This window comes from Callithrix jacchus, chromosome 7 (genome assembly GCF_049354715.1).
Source record: "Callithrix jacchus isolate 240 chromosome 7, calJac240_pri, whole genome shotgun sequence".
Taxonomy (NCBI): domain Eukaryota; kingdom Metazoa; phylum Chordata; class Mammalia; order Primates; family Cebidae; genus Callithrix; species Callithrix jacchus.
This window is the reverse complement of record NC_133508.1, coordinates 9,275,004-9,293,462: the sequence shown is the minus strand read 5'-3', so window position 1 is coordinate 9,293,462 and position 18,459 is coordinate 9,275,004. Positions and strand designations below refer to the sequence as shown.

At 40.6% G+C, this 18,459-nt stretch overlaps 1 long non-coding RNA gene across 1 annotated transcript in view; it reads right to left on the bottom strand.

The window, feature by feature from the left end:
* Positions 1-1,094: 1,094 nt before the first annotated feature.
* Positions 1,095-18,459, bottom strand: part of LOC103794057 (uncharacterized) — a 39,873-nt gene continuing 22,508 nt past the window's right edge. The window contains exon 3 of the long non-coding RNA XR_621309.3: positions 1,095-1,385. This is a non-coding gene — a long non-coding RNA (uncharacterized LOC103794057). The remainder of the gene's footprint in view (positions 1,386-18,459) is intronic.

Below are 18,459 nucleotides of genomic sequence, written 5' to 3'. Positions count from 1 at the left end.
CTTCTGTGAGTGTCCTTGTGGGCACAGTGGCTCTCACACCACAGGGGGGAAGTGCTGTGTCCTAAGGTCATCAGGAACATTTATTCCTCCCAGCCTTCTCTTCACAGGGTGCCAGATTGCTGTCACCCCCAATGCCAACAACACCCAGGGAAGGGCTTCCTTCGCCCCAGGCTGCAGTCCTACACAGACCTTGGAGAGTGATCGAGTTGAACCCATTCTCTCAGCCCTGCCCTTAAAGGAAGGTGCGGCTTCCAAATGGGAGCAGCTTATCCTCTTGATTTTGCCACATGTATAAATGAAAGAGGAGACATTTTGTGTGTCTCCTGTGGCTGGAATCTGCCATAGTGAGCTTCCCTGGGAGTGCTGGGCTTTGTCTGGATGTCTCACTTACAGTGGCCCTTCACATTCTCTTCAATCTTTTCATTACTTTGTTCGTCTGCTCCACTCCTTCAGCTGCTCAGACAGCACACGTTAGAGCTATCCTCTCTTTCTCTCTGTTTCACCCACATCTAATCCATAGCGAATTCTGTGTGTTTAACCTTCATAATGTATCCATGATCTGGCCACTTCTCATCATCTCTACGGTGACTACTGTGGTCCTAGCCACTGTCATTTCCTGCCAAGATGATGTCCACAGCCTCCTATTTGCTATCTAGAGAAGCTGTTACCCCCATAGCCTAAGCAGAGCATTCAGGTCGTGCTGTTCTCTGCCCCTCGTGCTCCGTGGTGCCCACCTTCCAGTCTGCATTACAGCTGCAGGGCCCCTGATGCTTCTGAAGGTGCATCTCTATCGACATCCTCCCTGGCTCTGCCTCTTTGTACTTCCTCTTCTCTCTGATTTTTGGAATGTTTTCCTCCGGTGTTCAGTTTGTAGAAGACCTTCCTCAAATGTCATTTCCTCTTTGAGGTCTTCTTTGCTGCACCCAGACGGTTTTATCTAAAATCAGCCCCTCTGCCCAGCAACGGCTCCATCCTCCTTCTGCTCATTCTGGCCCAGCACTTACCTCCTGAGACATTCCCATTCTTTATCTACATTTGACTTTGCCTGTCACAATGTCAGCTGCAGAACAGTAAGGATTTCCATGTGCCTGGCACTGGCCTGGCCTCACTGCCCAGGAGAGGAGGCAATGGGTGACAGGCACTCAGAGAGTATTCGTCAACTGGCTGGTTGGATGAAACCCGAACTCCCTGAGCATTCCATGGGTGCTGGCTCTGAAATTCCTGTGCTGTCCTCTCAGGTTCCCTTGGTGAGAGGCCTCCACATGAACACACGCTGATCCCTTGCCCTTGACAGTGGTGAGCTGGCTTCATTCACCGGGAGGAATCCCTCACTCTTTCACGGTCCTTCCAGTGATTGAAAGCAGCCATCAGGAGCACTTCATCTTCTGTGGAAGCAATTTTATCAATATAAATCTCCATCATTATCAGGGGAAGACATTAAGAGGAAGACATTCTGTTTCCTGAATTACCCAGGATTAGATTAACAAAGTTCATTTATTATTAAACTAAGGTACTGTTAGAACACGCTCCCACGCTACAGGGTCTAGTTATGGAGTACTAAATGATTCAACACGATCATTAACCCCTGCATGCTTTAAAACATTTGAGCCAAAATCACTGTGAAACCTGCTGCAGATAAATACAAGAGGGGTATGAACACTGTCCATTTCAAACATTAAATTTGATAACTTTCTAAAGCAAATGTCAGATATTGAGGGGAAATCTACAGAAAACTCCTGAAAGTGCTGAAAGGCAGTTGTATTTCTTTGCCTTCAATGAATAAACATGTGGCGATAGCCCATCAGGAAAGGGAAGAGCCCGTCCTATATCCCTCTCATCATGCAAGATTGTAGACCACTCTACGCTGTGCCAATTCATTTTGCCAGCTGCAGTGCCCCTGTCTCGAGTATCTAAGAAACAGCAATGTGTTTAGTAACGCCTGCCCTGTCACAGAAGTACAGTGAAGTTACCCTTATATGATTAGCAAAGACCACTTATTCTAAAAGGAGGGAATATTGCTGGGCTAGAAAGGGGAGTGGCCATTTAGCTGTGGGCCTGGATGGCACGCACTAAAGGGATGTTAGCAGTGAGATCACTCCGCAGACACAGAAAGTGTGGTGTTCCAACTCGAAGAGAATCAACCCTACCAACATAGCAGAGGATGCATCTTACGTGTCATCGCACCTTGTCACAAAAGGTTTCAGCGAAAAGAACTGTGCCCACTTCTCCTGTCCTTCACTTCTCTGATTTCACACCACATGGGACCACATCATTATCTAAACCCACACCAACATAAAGCACATGTCCTAGACCCACACCAGCATAAACCACACCTATGCAAACCTAAAATACATAAGAAATGAAAGTTGCAAATTCACTTTTATTTGAAATACGACAACTCCAAGGGAGAAAAATCTAATCTCTCAACTCAACGTTTAAAAAATTCCCAAAGCACTGAATTTGGTGACAGATAGGTGTGTCTAGCCACACCCTTGGACTGAGTGAAAATGATCTCACAATAGCCCCATAGCATCCTTTGGGGTCGGATGCAGCTGCACAAAGAGAACGTGGCTAGCACTGGGCAGCTTGAATACAGAAGGGGCTGGACTGTTTCAGAAATCATTGATGTCAAGAGAGCCTTTAAAATATTTCCTTTTACAGGAATAAGTCCACATATTTACAGCCAAAAGATTTTCAGCAAAAGTGCCAAGAACATGCATTGAGGAAAGGGCAGTCTCTTCAATAAAAGGTGCTAGGAAACAGGATATCCATATGCAGAAGAATGAAATTAGACCCCTTTCTCCCACCATATTTAAAAATGGACTCAACATGGATTAAAGACTTAAGTGTAAAGCCCAGAACTGTAAAACTACTAGAAGAAAACACTTCAGGACATTGGCTTAGGCAAAGCTTTTATGGTTCAGACTTCAAAAGCAGAGGCAACAAAAACAAAAAATAAACAAAGATGACTATATCAAAAAAGAAAAGAATCAACAGAGTAAAGAGACAACCCACTGGATGGGAGAAAAGTTATGCAAACTGTTCATCTGACAAGGAACCAACATTCAAAATACACAAGGAACTCAACCCAGTAGTGCTAGATGTAGTGAACCCCAAGTTTCTCTTCAAAGAATCAGTGTGTCAGTATGTTCAGCTCTCTTATTCTTTAATCCTCCATTTTAAAGTTTAACTTTCTTGTACTTTCAGTAAACAATGTTTTTAAAAAAAAAAATATTTCCTTTTATCATTGATGATTTACTATTCTGACACAGTGATCGGTTCACTGGAAAATGGGGTTCTTAAAAGATTACACAAATTTGGAAGGGCTTTCAGGAATAACAAACCAATAAAAAAACAGATCGTCATTCTTTGTGGTAAAACATCCAGGAGACTGTAGGGAAAGGTAAGAAGGAGAGTGATTTATTCTCCAACCTCCAGGGCTTGGCAGGCAGTTTTTGGTTTTGCTAAATCACATGGAAAGAAGAATTTTATTTTAGGCCGCAGAAGAGGAGCTGGAGCGACACTCCCAAGAAAAGCAAGAAAAGCTGAGAAAAAACCAGTAAATAAATAAGTAGGTGAATAAGTAACACATTTTTTTGAATGAAGAAAATCTGCTTGAAGGCATTGGGGACTTCCAAAGCAGCCAGGACTTGAGAGACCAAGACCCAAGAAAGGCAGGAAAGAAGGGAGGAAGAAAGGGACAAAGAAAGAAGGATAAGGAGGAAGAGAGGGCAGGAGAGAGGGAGACAGAGAGAGAGAGACAGACAGACAGACAGAGAGAGAGAGCAGAGACAGAGAACACTTGCAGAGATAGTCACTAATTCCATGCACTTCTGTTTCCCTAAAGGTTTTTGCGAACTCAGGGCTAGAGGTAGAGAAACCAAGTAATTCTGAGCAGAAAGCCCAAAGCAGAGATTTGTGACTTCTCGCAGTACTTGGAAGAAAACAAACACAAATAGAACCATCATTGGGATCCACTGAGGTGGTTGGAATTTGCAGGACCCTGGATTTTTCTCAAGGCATTTACTGATCTTTACACAGATCAGAGCTGGGCACACACAGAAAGAAGCAATAAAGGCAAACAGGTCTTTGTCTTCCTCCTGGTGCTCTGGACACCAACTTAGAGTTCAGGACCCAAGGAAGCAGAGTGGCCATGATCCCTCCCAAGCTCTTGATGGGACCCCCAAAGAACGGCCCCCAGGAACGGGGTGCAGCTGTCTTCCAAAAGGTGAGGCAGCCTCAAGTCAGAGATGCCCATGATGCTCACCCTTGGACTCAGCTTCCCACCCTTATTCTGACTTTGCTTCCAAAAAATAGAGTGACTCTCCTCCAGAAGATGATCCCCTCAGAGCTTCTGGATTTATTTTTTATTTTTTTCGCAAAAAAATGTTTATTCTTCAATCAAAAGAAAAAACACCGGGCTTATAAAAAAATGGTATTAATAGAGAAAACCGACAAAAAAACTGGCACCACAAATTATCAGGCAAATACATCAGTGCCCAGCGTGGAAAGCAAGACTCCAGCTTCTGCAGACGGCCCGGGCTGTGAGCCTGCTGAAGCCAGGTGGCAGGTCCCCGAGCCTCAGTTCCGACTGTTGGTGTGAACTGGACAGGCCTCTAGAATTTCCGGTGGGACCGCCCTTGTATGTGGGGTGTAGATGACCAGGTAGCTGTATCACAGTGTCTAACTAGTTGCTAAAATGGTTTGCCAGCCTCTCACAAGGTTAAAAATATTTCTATTCTTGGGCCGGGCGTGGTGGTTCAAGCCTCTAATCCCAGCACTTTGGGAGGCCGAGGCGGGTGGATCATGAGGTCAAGAGATCGAGACCATCCTGGTCAACATGGTGAAACCCCGTTTCTACTAAAAATACAAAAAATTAGCTGGGCATGGTGGTGCATGCCTGTAATCGCAACTACTCAGGAGGCTGAGGCAGGAGAATTGCCTGAACCCAGGAGGTGGAGGTTGCGGTGAGCCGAGATCGCGCCATTGCACTCCAGCCTGGGTAACAAGAGCGAAACTCCATCTCAAAAAAAAAAAGAGAGCTACTGAATAAATCATAATATCAGTTTAACTGCCTCACAGGTAAAATTCATGAAGCCTTTGTCCAATTTGTACACACGTTTTTCCTGGGACATTAACCACATAACTTCTTGTATACGTTAAAGATGAATGCTCCTGAAAAATCTCAAATTGTCTGTTTTTTAAATTCCTATAGTGCCCACCCTTTTAATTAACTAATAAGTAATCTGAGCATGAAACAGCATCCTCTGACCAGAGGTAGGAAAGGAAAGATGGTAGCAATGCATCCACACTACCACCACGAATGTGAGAAGCTCGACCTTCTTTGAATTTGTCACATGTATTTACAAGTTCGCATCTGGGTACCATCCTTTCTTAAGATAAACATTTAAATAAGTAAATACAAATAACTGTAACTGCCCTTCTGTTAAGCATTATGCGATACTAGGATTTCTATATTTTTGAAACTCCAGAAAGGCAAGAGCTATCTTATTCACAGTGCTCACTTTTTATCTACAAAAAGCCTGGCCTAAATTGAGGGCTCAATACAGGTTTGAGGTGCCAATTAAAACCTGAGGACCAAGACCATTTGGGTATCTGAGAACTCACCTTGACCCGTACAACAGAGGTGTCATCAGGCTGTCATTGAAATGCTTTCTTTCATTTAATAGAAAAGGCATTTTTTCATATCTCCTGAAACAATATTTTACAGTATATTAAAAATAGATATAGATATAGGTTTACAGCTGATTCTTGAAAAACAAGATGGTAGGAGTTGTAATCACTCCCCTGCATAATCAGAGATACAACTTTCAAATCCACAAAGACGTAACTGCTAATAGCTATTGTTGACCCAAAGGCTTTTCGACAGCATGAACAGTTGATTAATATATATTTTGTAATATGTGTGTATGTATATATAGATATAATAGTATACTCTTACAATAAGGTAAGCTAGAGAAAAGAAAACGTTACTCAGACAATCACAAGGAAGGGAAATACATTTACTATTCATTAAGTGAAAGTGGGTTCTCATAAAGGTCTTCACCCTTGTGGTCTTCACATTGAGTGGGCAGAGGAGGAGGAAGAAGAGGAAGGGGAGAGGTTGTTCTTGCTGCCTCAGGGGTGACAGAGGCAGAAGAAAGTCCACGTATAAGTTGACCTGCATATTTCAAACCATGTTGGTCAAGGGTCTACTGTAGTATATATGTGCATTACATGTACAACTGTTCAAGAGTCTCTTGTAGATTATATAACATATACAATCAACATAAAATAAATTATAGTTATATATAATTTATTATGTATAAGTGGTGACTTGCTCTCCAAAGCATACAAATATAACAGCTTTCCATGACAATGAGCTTTTCTAGCAACAGTCTGACAACGTGAGTGCACTCAAGGGATTCTCTCTGGCTTGTCACAATAACTGAATCTTTAAAATTTCCAGTAACAAATGTAAACAGAAAACCCACTCACAGGCTGCTGGTATGTTAGGTTGAAATGCCACAAAAGCCACTGAGTTATTTGAATATCTAAATTAGAATGTCTAAGAAATGGTTAGACCACATTTTGCCTAAAGATAGATTCACAAGAGATAGCTGATTTGGGAATTGTTATGCAAGGCGTTCAAGAATTTGAGTAATAAGACACTTTTCCCAAGCCCCACAGATATTCCTACAGGAAGACTGGCCACCCCCAGGGCCACTGCCCCAGCCCTTTCTAGGAATGCCATTTTCACATTTGTTTGGGTGGGGAGATGGGAGGGTAGGGAGGTGGAAATCTCCGGCTGTGCAGAATCCCTTGCTGGTCTGGTGAACGGTTAGCTTCCACTGACTCACTAGGAAGACGTTTGTCATTTGTCTGCTGCCAGTGGTGGGGGTTTCATCCGCAATTTAAAATTTAGGAGAGGTGGAAAGAGAAAAATCTCAAAGACAAAACAATAAGGCCCAAGTCTGTGAGACAAGTATTTGACGTGTAAACTGTGTACAGCTGACTATTAAGAGGTTACTTGGAGACAATGATCTAGGTCCATTCATGAAAGCTCTGAAATGTTCATAGAGGCAGAAGACTGTACCCCTCCCTGAGAGGAGGCAAGCCCTGGGCACCCTGGTGCATGCAGCAGCCTTTCCAAAGCACTCTCTGCTCTTGGGGGAAGTTTGGAAACACGCTTTTGCACTCATGCTTTGTAGCTGATAGTGCAATGTTTGGGGCCAAGTCGCAGCACTACTGCTGTAACCTGGAATTGCATGGCCTTGTATAGTGAGGGCAGAGAAATTGCTTTTCTTCTCTGTTCTATTTTGTCTATGTCATTTGATCTTATTTTCCTGAAAAGAAGGTGAACACATGGGCTTTATCAACAGTGGTGTTCATGCTGGTGTACGTGTCTGTGTCTGTGTGTGCAAGCACAGTGTGTGTGGTGCCTTCCTCAGTACCAGCTGATCGGGGACCCTGAGAAAAAAAACGGATCCAGGCCACTGAGGACAGCATCTCTCCACAGGGTGGTGCAACTTTTCCCAACAAATCCCCCAGCCAGTTTTGTCAAACTACCAATCAAACACATTAGTAAGGGGCCGCTTGAGAAGTCAGTTGACCTTAGGTAGGTATGTTATTTTAAGGAAACAGATGCAGAACATATAACATTAACACTAAATGATTGGAGACATAGTGTTCACAGCAGCAGTCATGTGAGCTCACCTGCATTGCTTCTGACATGCTTTAAAGGTTTGGATGCTTTAAAGGCTGTCTACATTTATCAGCCTGTAAACTCACAATGATCTTGTGTTAGTTTATTGGGGCTGCTTGTAGCAAAGTCCCACTAACAGAGTGACCTGAAAAGCAGGCACGCGTCATCCCACAGTTCTGGAGGAGGCACGTCCAAGGTCAAGGCATTGGCAAGGCTCGTTTCTCCTGAGACTGTGAGGAAGGTGCTGCCCGCAGCCTCTCCGGGAACTCCTGGGGGGTTGCTGACTCTCTTGGCATTCTCTGACTTGTGGAAGCATCGCCCAGGTCTCTGTCTTCCTCTTCACATGGTATTCTCTCTGTGTGTATTTAAATTTCTTTCTTTCAGTAAGGACACCAGTCATATTGCATTAAGGCCCATCCTAATGACCTCAGTTTAACTTGATTACCTCTGTAAAGACCTCATGTCCAAATAACAGGCACATTCTGAAGACTTTAACACATGAATTTTGGGGATGCAATCTATAACAAATGCAATGCATCTATAACGAAATGCATCTATAATAACATGCACAGTGCAATCGACAACAAATCTTACGAGGCAAACTCTAAAATGGTTCCCCGTTTGCAGTTGTGGAAACTGAAGTGCAGGGAAGTCATGCAGCTTACTGAGGTTCATGCAGCTGGTGAATATCTGAGCCTGAGCTGCTTAGCAATGAGTTTAATTGGCAGTTTGACAAAAGTCCAGGTGAGCTGATGGACACACACATTCAATGCCACTCTTTGACTCCTCACACTAAGAATGACCATATTAGGAAATGGCCATATTGGCCAACAGAGGGAAGGGTCATCCAGGCTGAATTTCCAATCTTTTGACATCAAAATTCGAGAAAATAAACTGAGAGTATTTGAAGACTTTTTAGCTTGATGAAACATGGATCCCATTTAATAGAATTTTCATGTTCTCCCACTGTACCACATAGTAACTACTTTATAATAGTTAAATTAGAATATAGATTCCCATTCTGGGAAAAGAACTATTCTGTGTAAGACTTGCAGTTCCTTATATAATTGAATATTTTCTGAATAATAATGTAATAGCCTCCTTCCTTCTCCCTCCCTTTTCTCTCTTTGTTTCTTTCTGGAATAACTTAAAATGTAGGGATCTGTTTAATTTCATATATTCTAGTACTGGGCCTTAGACATAATGAACAGATACACAAATTTGCATGCTATTTTACCAATTTGTTCATGCCAATTTGAGGTAAACACAGAAAAAAATAAATAAAACAATAAGAAATTCTGGAGGCTTTTTAGAAAATTGCAGTGCATAAAAAGCTTTAGGTCTCCATATCATTCAAACAATTTGTTGGAAATGTTAAACGAAATTGTTCTGCTTCATCTATAATTCCCAAGGAGAGCAAAGAGCATGTTGGTTCTTCCTAAAGTTTTTTTTTTTATTTTTTGTGTTTGAATACTGTTTTATGTGCCATTCAGAATCCACAGTTCGCCTACAGGGTCAAGAAGGAACAGAGTTTCTGCCAGTCCTGGGAATGATTTCCATTTCTTCCTCTTTTTCAACCTCCATTTCTATTTCTGCATGTTAAGCTCATCTCCGCTCTGAACTATTCCTCTGAGATGATCCAAAGCTTTTTGTGAGATGGCAAGTAGGCTTTGCTTTGCAAATAAACCAGAATACCTATTGCTTGCATAAAGTTTTATTCTCTCTGAAATGGGAGATCTATTTTTAGACCATGGCATGAGATTCACCCACGGGGTCTCCGTCAGATGTCAGAGACAAATGCAGCGTTCTTTTGAGGAATGTAAGACAGTCCCAGCAGTCAGCATAAGGGACAGATGAAACTCTTGTATGAAGATCAGCTTCTGATTTCAAATCTCAGTGTGAGCATTCGCTGCACGGGTTACAGCTCCATCAGCCTTTTAGCCTATGAAGGAATATGTAATCTTTCCATCACAGACTGGTTCTATGGTTTGTAATTCTCAAATCTGGAGGGGGACATTGAGATGACAGACTGAAGAAAACGTGTTGGTGGGTGGGGTTTTGAGCCTCCTTTTCCAAGTCAGAACCTCTGCTTTGAGAATCTATGAACAGGTTTCACACAAGCAACCCTGAACTAGAAAGACAGCCAGACCCAGCACCATCCTGTAGCTGGTTATGATTTTGGCTTTATCCTTCCCCCACCCCTATGTGTCCATATCACATATCCACCCTGGTTATTTCCGTTTCCCCTGCCTTTTTTCTTAATCGCTTCTTATTCGATTACATGCAATTCAATTACTCAACAGAATTCACCATGTTCATAAATGTCTTCATTGCTTGCAAAGTAGAGCTCAGAGAGCAAAGTCTAACATACACTTTTTTACAAGCACACAAGAGGAAGTTGATTTATTCTGATGCACAATTTCTTTCCGATGAGAGCAACCGTCTTCTTCCAATTACTGATCTAATTGCAGTGACTCACCAAAATGGAAACTTCATGTAGATATGAATTAGTATTATTTTAAGGTATTATCATAATAGTGCATTCTGTAATGAAGATGTTAAAATATTTAAGATTGGTTCACTGGATACAAAATAGATCTAATGGCATATCCTTAGGTGATGACCTCGTTAAACATGGTTATTCTAACCTGTTCCCTAAAATTTACAGCTGATGTAGATGGCTGGATCTTAATAATCTAATGTTCTTTTCTCTTACATAGGACACAAACTGAATTTGTTCTTTGCCTACCAGCAGGCCCCTAAATAGCATCGATTAGAATGCAAAATTGAGTGCTAATGGTACTCTCCATTAACACGCAATTTTGTGATGAATCTGAGTTTAGATGTGCAAATACATGAGTCAGCTGACTAGCTTCATGACAGAGTCAGGAACCCACATCTTGAGAGTCAAGAGCACAGAAGAGTCATTCACCCGAGAGGGTCATGAAAATCCCCTAAAGTTAATGCGCACTGCACTCAGAATTTAAGAGGATGCTTTACTCTTCATCCTTCTCCCGGTCTAATTGGCACACACATACAAAAAGGCAGAAGCCCTGCTCTTTCTGGCAAGGGTTCCTCAGTGGCTGGCACAGGGTCGAGCTCATTCCAGACCTTCAACAACTTCTTCCTGGCTGATTAAGAATGGATGGATTGGATTGACTTAGGAAGGGGAAGAAGGATGGAGAAAAAAAATTTAGAGCTGCCCTTAAATTAACAGTTTTGCCTGATTTTAAAATATGCACTTTTTTTCTTTCAGGATGGCTAAAGGGACAATGTCTGCAAAATAAAATTAAAAATTCCATGCATCTGTCACCCTAAATGAATTTCCGTGGCTTTGTATTTTGACCTCCTCCTCACCAAAGACAGGAAAACCTAATAGGCATAAGATGAATTCTCACGCTGTTTCATGCAGGGCATTTCGCATATTCCACCATCAAAATAATCATCTCCCAAATGAGGCTAATAATAAACTTATTTTTAAAAAATGTAATGACTGTGCCGAACTTTAGCAGTAGAAGCTGTGTTAAGATTTACTTAGCGTTTCCTGGTATCTTATCCTTCTGCTGTGAGTGTGGGAATGGCTGAACTCAGCACAGGCTGTTCATAGTTAATATGGGGGGACATTCACGGGGGAAGGAAATTTGCCAATATCCTGCAGCAAAGCAAAAGTAAATTTGTGATTGCACCTTTTTTATGCAAACATTTTCGAACAATGTCTTCAAGGGAAGTAGATGCTCAAATGTGTATGTTTCTGATCCACAGATTACTGCAATTTTTAAAATTATTCCACAATATCATTAATGGTTTTCATGCACGAAATCAGGGTTTATCTTACAGGCAATTAAAAGCTTCTGTTAGATATTCCCAGCATGACATTCTCTAAGCCATTAGCTTTTTGTAGGTCAAACACATCTCATTGACTTTGAAGCACCTTGGGCAGTGGAGATTGGTCCCCTTCGACTGTGCTATATCATTACCAGTTCTTCTGTGTCGTTACTTTCTGATCCTTGACCTGTGACTCTGTGTGATTGTGATGGAGAGGAACTTTGTCACCAATATCAAGTGATGTATTTCCATTGTTTTCTGGGTCAAGAGAGAAATGATTGTTTCCTTGTTAACCTCTGGACTTTTAAGAATTTGGTTTGCCTGAGCTGTGTGTGTGTGCAACTGAGGCTCTGAGCTGAATCACATTTCTCAGTTCATGTTGTTTGAAAGCCAGAGGCAGAGATCTGGGAGTCCTATTCTCAGATTCAGGGTGTCAGACTCCAGAGTCTGTTGTTGGTTCTGCTCCTGTACCTGTCATTGGGGAAACATCAGGACCTCCCAGCTTTGGAAAGGATGTAAGCACATACAAGTGTATGGGACTTCCCAGCTGCAGAGCCACCTTTGCTTTCTTCTGATGGGTGCTCTGCTAGCAAGAAGGCAGGGAGAGGCTCAAGACTGCCCTCCTGGCTGTCAGTGCCACCAACCAGTAATATTCCTCGCAATGGAGAAAGACGGCTGGTATTTGATTGCTTTTCCCTTTCTCTTTCTTTCCTACAGTCTACGTTTCAGGGTGCAAATTTCCTGCACGTAAGCACTCCATGCATGTCAAGGTCCACAGGCAGAATAGCTGGCCCACAGAAATATTCTTTCTTTAACTTTCAGGGCAAACTGAAGCTTCTGAGTGAGAGACCCCTTCTGCCCTCTGCGTTTTGGGGAGAGATTGAAACTGAATTTTATCAGACATGAAGACACCAGCTTTGTTTTAATCTTGATAACTCGCAAAGGGACTGCTGCAATGATTTAATATCCTTAAGTCCTCAAATACTTTTTAAATTGTTCTCAAAAACTCTTTTTTTCCTCCCTCTCTCTCTCTGAGAGTATTTTTTCTTGTTTTCATCCATTTTCTTTGAAATGTAGTACAGAAGTGATCAATGCTTAATCATAGGGCCAATATTATAAGACTTTATTAATGTTTATAAAGAACTTGAAAAATAAATTAATACATTTAAGTATTAAGCCTGCCTCAATTGTTATGTGTAATTATCTTTAATGTGTTTTCAAATTATGCTTTACATGTATCTACTAGAGCTACATAAGCCGGGATTCACAGACACTTCTTATGCAGTTTCTGTAATCCCAGTGGAAATTGTAAGTTTATATACTGGTTTGTTAGAAGTATTAAAAGTCAACTCTATTTCCATCTCTCTTTAAAGAAGGCAACTTTCTAGACTTCTTGAAGAAAGGAAAAGCTCACGCAAGCTGTGTGTTTTCCTGTGAAAGCTTCAAAATGAAATTAACTGAACACTGAACACTGAAACGTAATGTTCTTCTTAGACGAATATAGCTTTTGGTTTTTGTTTCTTTCCGATTTTTATTTTAGGTTCAAGGGGTATACGTGCAAGTGTTTTATACTGGTAAATTGCATGTCATAGGAGTTTGGTGTATAGACCATTTTGCCACCCAGGTAATCAGCATAGTACTGGCAGTCAGTTTTTCAGTCCTCACAGTCTCGCCCCCCACCCACAAGTAGGTCCATGGCTCCTTCTGTGTACCCGTGTGTACTCAGTGTTTAGCTTCCGGTTATAAGTGAGAACATTCAGCATTTGGTTTTCCGTTTCTGTACCTATTTATTTAGAATCCTCCAGCTCCATCAATGTGGCTGCAAAAGACATGATTTCTGAAGTCTTTCTTAATGATTGAAGCTGGTTTCACTCTTCTTTCTTTTTCTCTGTTGAAAGTTTTAATTAGACTATGCTACCAATAAATCTGTGTGCCATATATTGCCTGTTTAGAAATGTAGGTAACATGTAGCAAATAATTATTGAGCTCTTATTGCTCTGAGATCTCTAGGCACTAATAGACATTCATGCTTGTAAAATATAATACAGATTGAAATCTCAGACTGAACTGCAAAGGGTTGATTTAGGAGGAAGGAGACACATAATTATCTTATTTGTAGTCATCCAAATAGGAGTTGTTTTGGAGAGGTATGGGCAAAGAAGAGCAAGAAACAAAGTTTAAAAGTATTATAAAGGAAGGGCTAACAAAACCGGCTGTTCACATATTGTATTTTTCTCTTTGTCCATTCATTAATTCATTCAAAAACAAAAGTACTGAATGCCTACTTTGTATCTTTCCCTATGTTAGGGCTTAAAAACAAGAAGAGAAATAAGTCTCTGAACTTAAAGGAGTCCAAATTCTGGTCACTAGAAGAATTGTGTAAAACCAGTGATTACATTGCAATGACGTGAATGACACAATATAGCAGAGAGGATGGCTAATTCTATTGTCAGCTTGATTGGTCCACGCAGTGCCCAGATTAAACATTACTTCCAGGAGTGTCTGTGAGGGTGCTTCTAGATGAGATTAGCATTTGAACGGGTGGATTCAGTAAAGCGGATTTGGATCATCCTCCACAAAGTGAGTGGGCATCATCCAGTTCCTCAAGGACTTTTAAAAAACAAGGTTAAGAGGGGGAGAATTCTACCCCACCCCTTCCCTGTTCTGCCTCATTGTTTAGCTGGAACATTGGCCTTCTCCTGCCCTTGAGTTGGAGGGACACTGCTGGCTTTCCTGGGTCTCCAGCTTACAGACAGCAGATCATGGGACTTCCCAGCCTCCAATTTTCCATGCTAAATATATACATATAAATATAGACATCTGTATATCTGTATCTAGATAGATAAAGATACTTACTTACCTATATTTATATATCTATATCTGTAAATATCTGTCTATATAGATATTAACCAATAACTATCTATATAGATAGATAAATATATAAGAAATACATAGGAGATACATCCATATCCTCCATTGGTTCTGATTCTCTGAAGAACCCTGATTAAGACAGCAGGTAAACAGAAGCATTAAAACAGAAGAAAAGCCAGAAACAAGGCAACTGGCTGGTGGGCTACTGAAATATTGTGAATGGCAGAAAGGCAGTCGCAAGCATGTCAAGCATGATGATAAATTGTGTGCAGGTCTGGATACGAGCGAGTTAAAAGGGGCTCAGTTGCACAAAAATACGAAATTGACACAAAATGTTGAAACTCAGGTATGGGTGCATTGCCAGGATCTTTTGAGTTAGAGTCCTAACTCAAAAGGTAATTGAAGCAAGGAGCATGCATGTTCTTCTCAAGTAAGAAACAGATAAAGAAAAAAAAAAATTAAGAGATAAAAGATATATCTCAAAGAAGCAAAAGAAAGCAAATAAATGGACAAATAAATGAAAATTGACTATGAAATGCAATAATAATAGCAAGGTATGATCTGATGTACTTTAAATGAAAGAGAATAAAAATATATGAATAAAATAACATGTAAAATGAGATTGGAATAATTAATATGAAAGTAAAGAATTGCAAAATGCTGGGCAGTTGAAAATGTACGTTTGTGCATTCTTGGTGGAGACCCTGGGCAGGCATGGTATCAACCGGCTGGTGTCTCCTCTTCACACACTCGAAGTGACCTGGGCTTATTTGGTTGTAAACTGTATTAGCCTGCTCTCATGCTGCTAATAAAGACATATCTGAGACTGGGTAATTTACAAGGAAAAGAGGTTTCATGGACTCCCAGTTACACATGGATGGGGAGGCCTCACAGTTCTGGTGGAAGGCAAAGGAGAAGCAAAGGCATGTCTCACATGATGGCAGGCAAGAGGGCCTGTGCGGGGAAACTTCCCTTTGTAAAACCATGGGTCTTACGAAACTTACTTACTGTCACGAGAACACCGTGAGAAAGACCCTCCCCATGATTCAATTAACTCCACCTGGTCTCTCTCCACTCCTGGGGATTATGGGGATTATATGTCAAGATGAGATTTGGTGGCCACACAGTCAAACCAAATGGAAACATACTCTTCCTTCAGCTGTGGAAATTTTACTCCATCTTTAAAATGCAATTCTCATAACTCTGACTGGTTAACTGGGCAAAGCACTCTTATCGAAGGTCTAACTCGAGGATAGCTTTTGGGGGCAGCAATCTGTGTTGTTTCTTAACCACAGATTTCTTTTATCAGCCTCCTGAGATATTGTACAACTTCTTTGAAATCAGTCGAGGAGGAGAAATAGACATAAATCCATCATGACCAATGAAGAAGAAAATTCAAAGTTCTGGGATTACGAATCCACAACTTCACATATGAAGAGTATCATAAGTAAAATCTAAATTAAAAAAAAAGGGGGGTTATTTTGATATAGTTAAAATACAGCTTTTTACTTTTTAGTCAAAGATGGCAAAGATAAGCACGATAATGCAAGTATATTTTCTAGATAGTATGTACCTGTGGAATTGAAAATATAATAATAAGTTTAAAATGTACTTCAAAAGGGATTGGACATGTTTGGAAAACTCAAAAGGAAAGAAATTTTATCAACTGTTCTCAGAAAAGACTTTTCTTCTCCCAGAAAATAAGAAGTTGCTTCTGTTCTTACACATGAGCCTTTGTAGAGCAGACATTATTTATTTATTCTAAAATGTTGATGCTGCCTTTTTATACAATTATACCTTTGTTTTTATTCAAAATTCAGAGATTATTAAGTATATTTTATGCATCATGTATGGATCAAATATCAATTGATCAAATATACATTTGAAGAAAATATAGTTAATTTGTGTTTAAAATGCATAAAATATTCACTTTACTCTGCATCATTTTTTTCTAATATGTATATTATTCCCTGGGGAAAATAGGGTACGTAGAAAAAGCCCATATGGTAATGACTTTCTCAGACATATAATTATGGTAGATCTTATGTTTAAACCAATAGTCTACAATTTCATGAGGACAAAAAGCTTATCTCATTACCCATCTCTTGTCAGCACCTAGTGCCAGGTTGCAGTTGGTGCTCAATAAATACTTTTGGAAGAATGAATGAATGAATGAATGAATGAACACGTTATCATGATCTGCCGATTGATCGTGAGCTCTCTGTCTGGGTGTATGTCTGTATTCAACGTTCTCCCTGGTGGCCAAAGCCTTTCCTGATCATTTTGTTATTTGTCTGGACTACAGAGAATAAACCTAAAAAGCAAGCACAGCAGCCACCATTCAACCAATTACAAAGCAGTAGCACTTGAGGCACTCTAAAAACTGAGTATTTTATGTCATTATCAAGTTCCACCCTTTAGGTAGGTTTTCAGCAAATGGGGTCATTATTTTTAAAACTTGTGGAGACTGGCCTCATACACAAGCTCAAATAGGGTGGAGAGATAATTGTGATGTTTGGTATACATCATGTAAGTAAAGGAGAAGCTTTGAATCATCAGTATCGACTATCTTGGCCATAGAAAGTTAAAAGTAAGAAGAAGAAAGACCAGCAAAGCATGTGCTAGAGCCACACCATACAGTAAAAAGATGGGTGGAACTGAGGCTGGTCTAAGCTATAGTGAGTTTCCTCATATTCTTAACAGTGTGCAAACTCGTAACCCCTGGTTATTTTCAATAATGTCTACGATTATTGTTTTTAGTTCTTTTTAAAAAAGTCATCCATGAGGCACAGTGACTCAAACCTGTAATCCCAGCACTTTGGAAGGCCAAGCTGGGTGGATCATCTGAGGTCAGGAGTTCGATACAAGCCTGACCAGTAATGGAGAAACCCCGACTCTACTAAAAATACAAAAAAATTAGCTGGGCATGTTGGCGCATGCCTATAATCCCAGCTACTCGGGAGACTGAGGCAGGAGGTGAAGATTTAAACCAGGAGGTGGAGATTGCCATAAACTGAGATTATACCATTGCACTCCAGCCTGGGCAACAAGAGCAAAACTCTGTCTCAAAAAAAAAAAAAAAAATCATCCATCAATTATGGCCTGTTTTTTAAATGTGATATCATTCACCTCGCATCCTCGTTTGACTCTGAGCAACACCTAAACCTCATTTCACTGTTAGGATTTACCATGAAACAAAACAGGAACAAATAAAAATATGTTAGAATTCCAAGGTCATTCTTGTGTTTGCTCAAAATGTCAATTATAGAAAGATATTTTATTTTTATCTTTTTCTGAAATGGAGTCTTGCTCTGTCACCCAGGCTGGAGTGCAGTGGTGCAATTTTGACTCACTGCTACCTCCACCTCCTGGGTTCAAGAAACTCTCCTGCTTCAGCTTCCCAAGTACTTGTGACTACAGACATGTGCCACCACACCTGGCTTTTTTTTTTTTCCCTTTGGATTTTTAATAGAGATGGAGTTTCACTATTTTGTTCAGGCTGGTCTTGAACTTCTGACCTCAAGTGATCTGCCCACTTTGGCCTCCCAAAGTGCTGGGATAACAGACATGAGCCACTGCTCTTGGCCTAGAAAGACATTTTATAAAGAAACACTAAATTATGGAGTTAGCCTACTCCTCCATTTTAAAACAAAATAAAATGTATCAGCATTTTCATAAATGTGGCAACCATTCATGGTTTATGTGTGTGGCATAAATATTATCTACACACCATGCCATTAAATTAATACCAGAACTTTCAATATTTCATATTGCTTTCGATTAATATGAATTGGCTATGAAAAACGCTGTCACATAAAGCAATACGTATGGGATGAACTCTAGACCTGGTCAAAAGGAGTGGAGTGAATTGGAGGAACGCACTGAGAAATGTATCTGGAGCAGGTGTCAGAAACTGTGTGACACACACAGGCCAAATTCAGTCAACCAACAGATATTATTTTTGTAAATAAACTTTTGTTAGGAACACCGCTGCTTCTATTTTTTTCCTGCATTGTCTGTGATTGCTTTGAGTACCTTTGGCAGTGAACTCTGTGGCC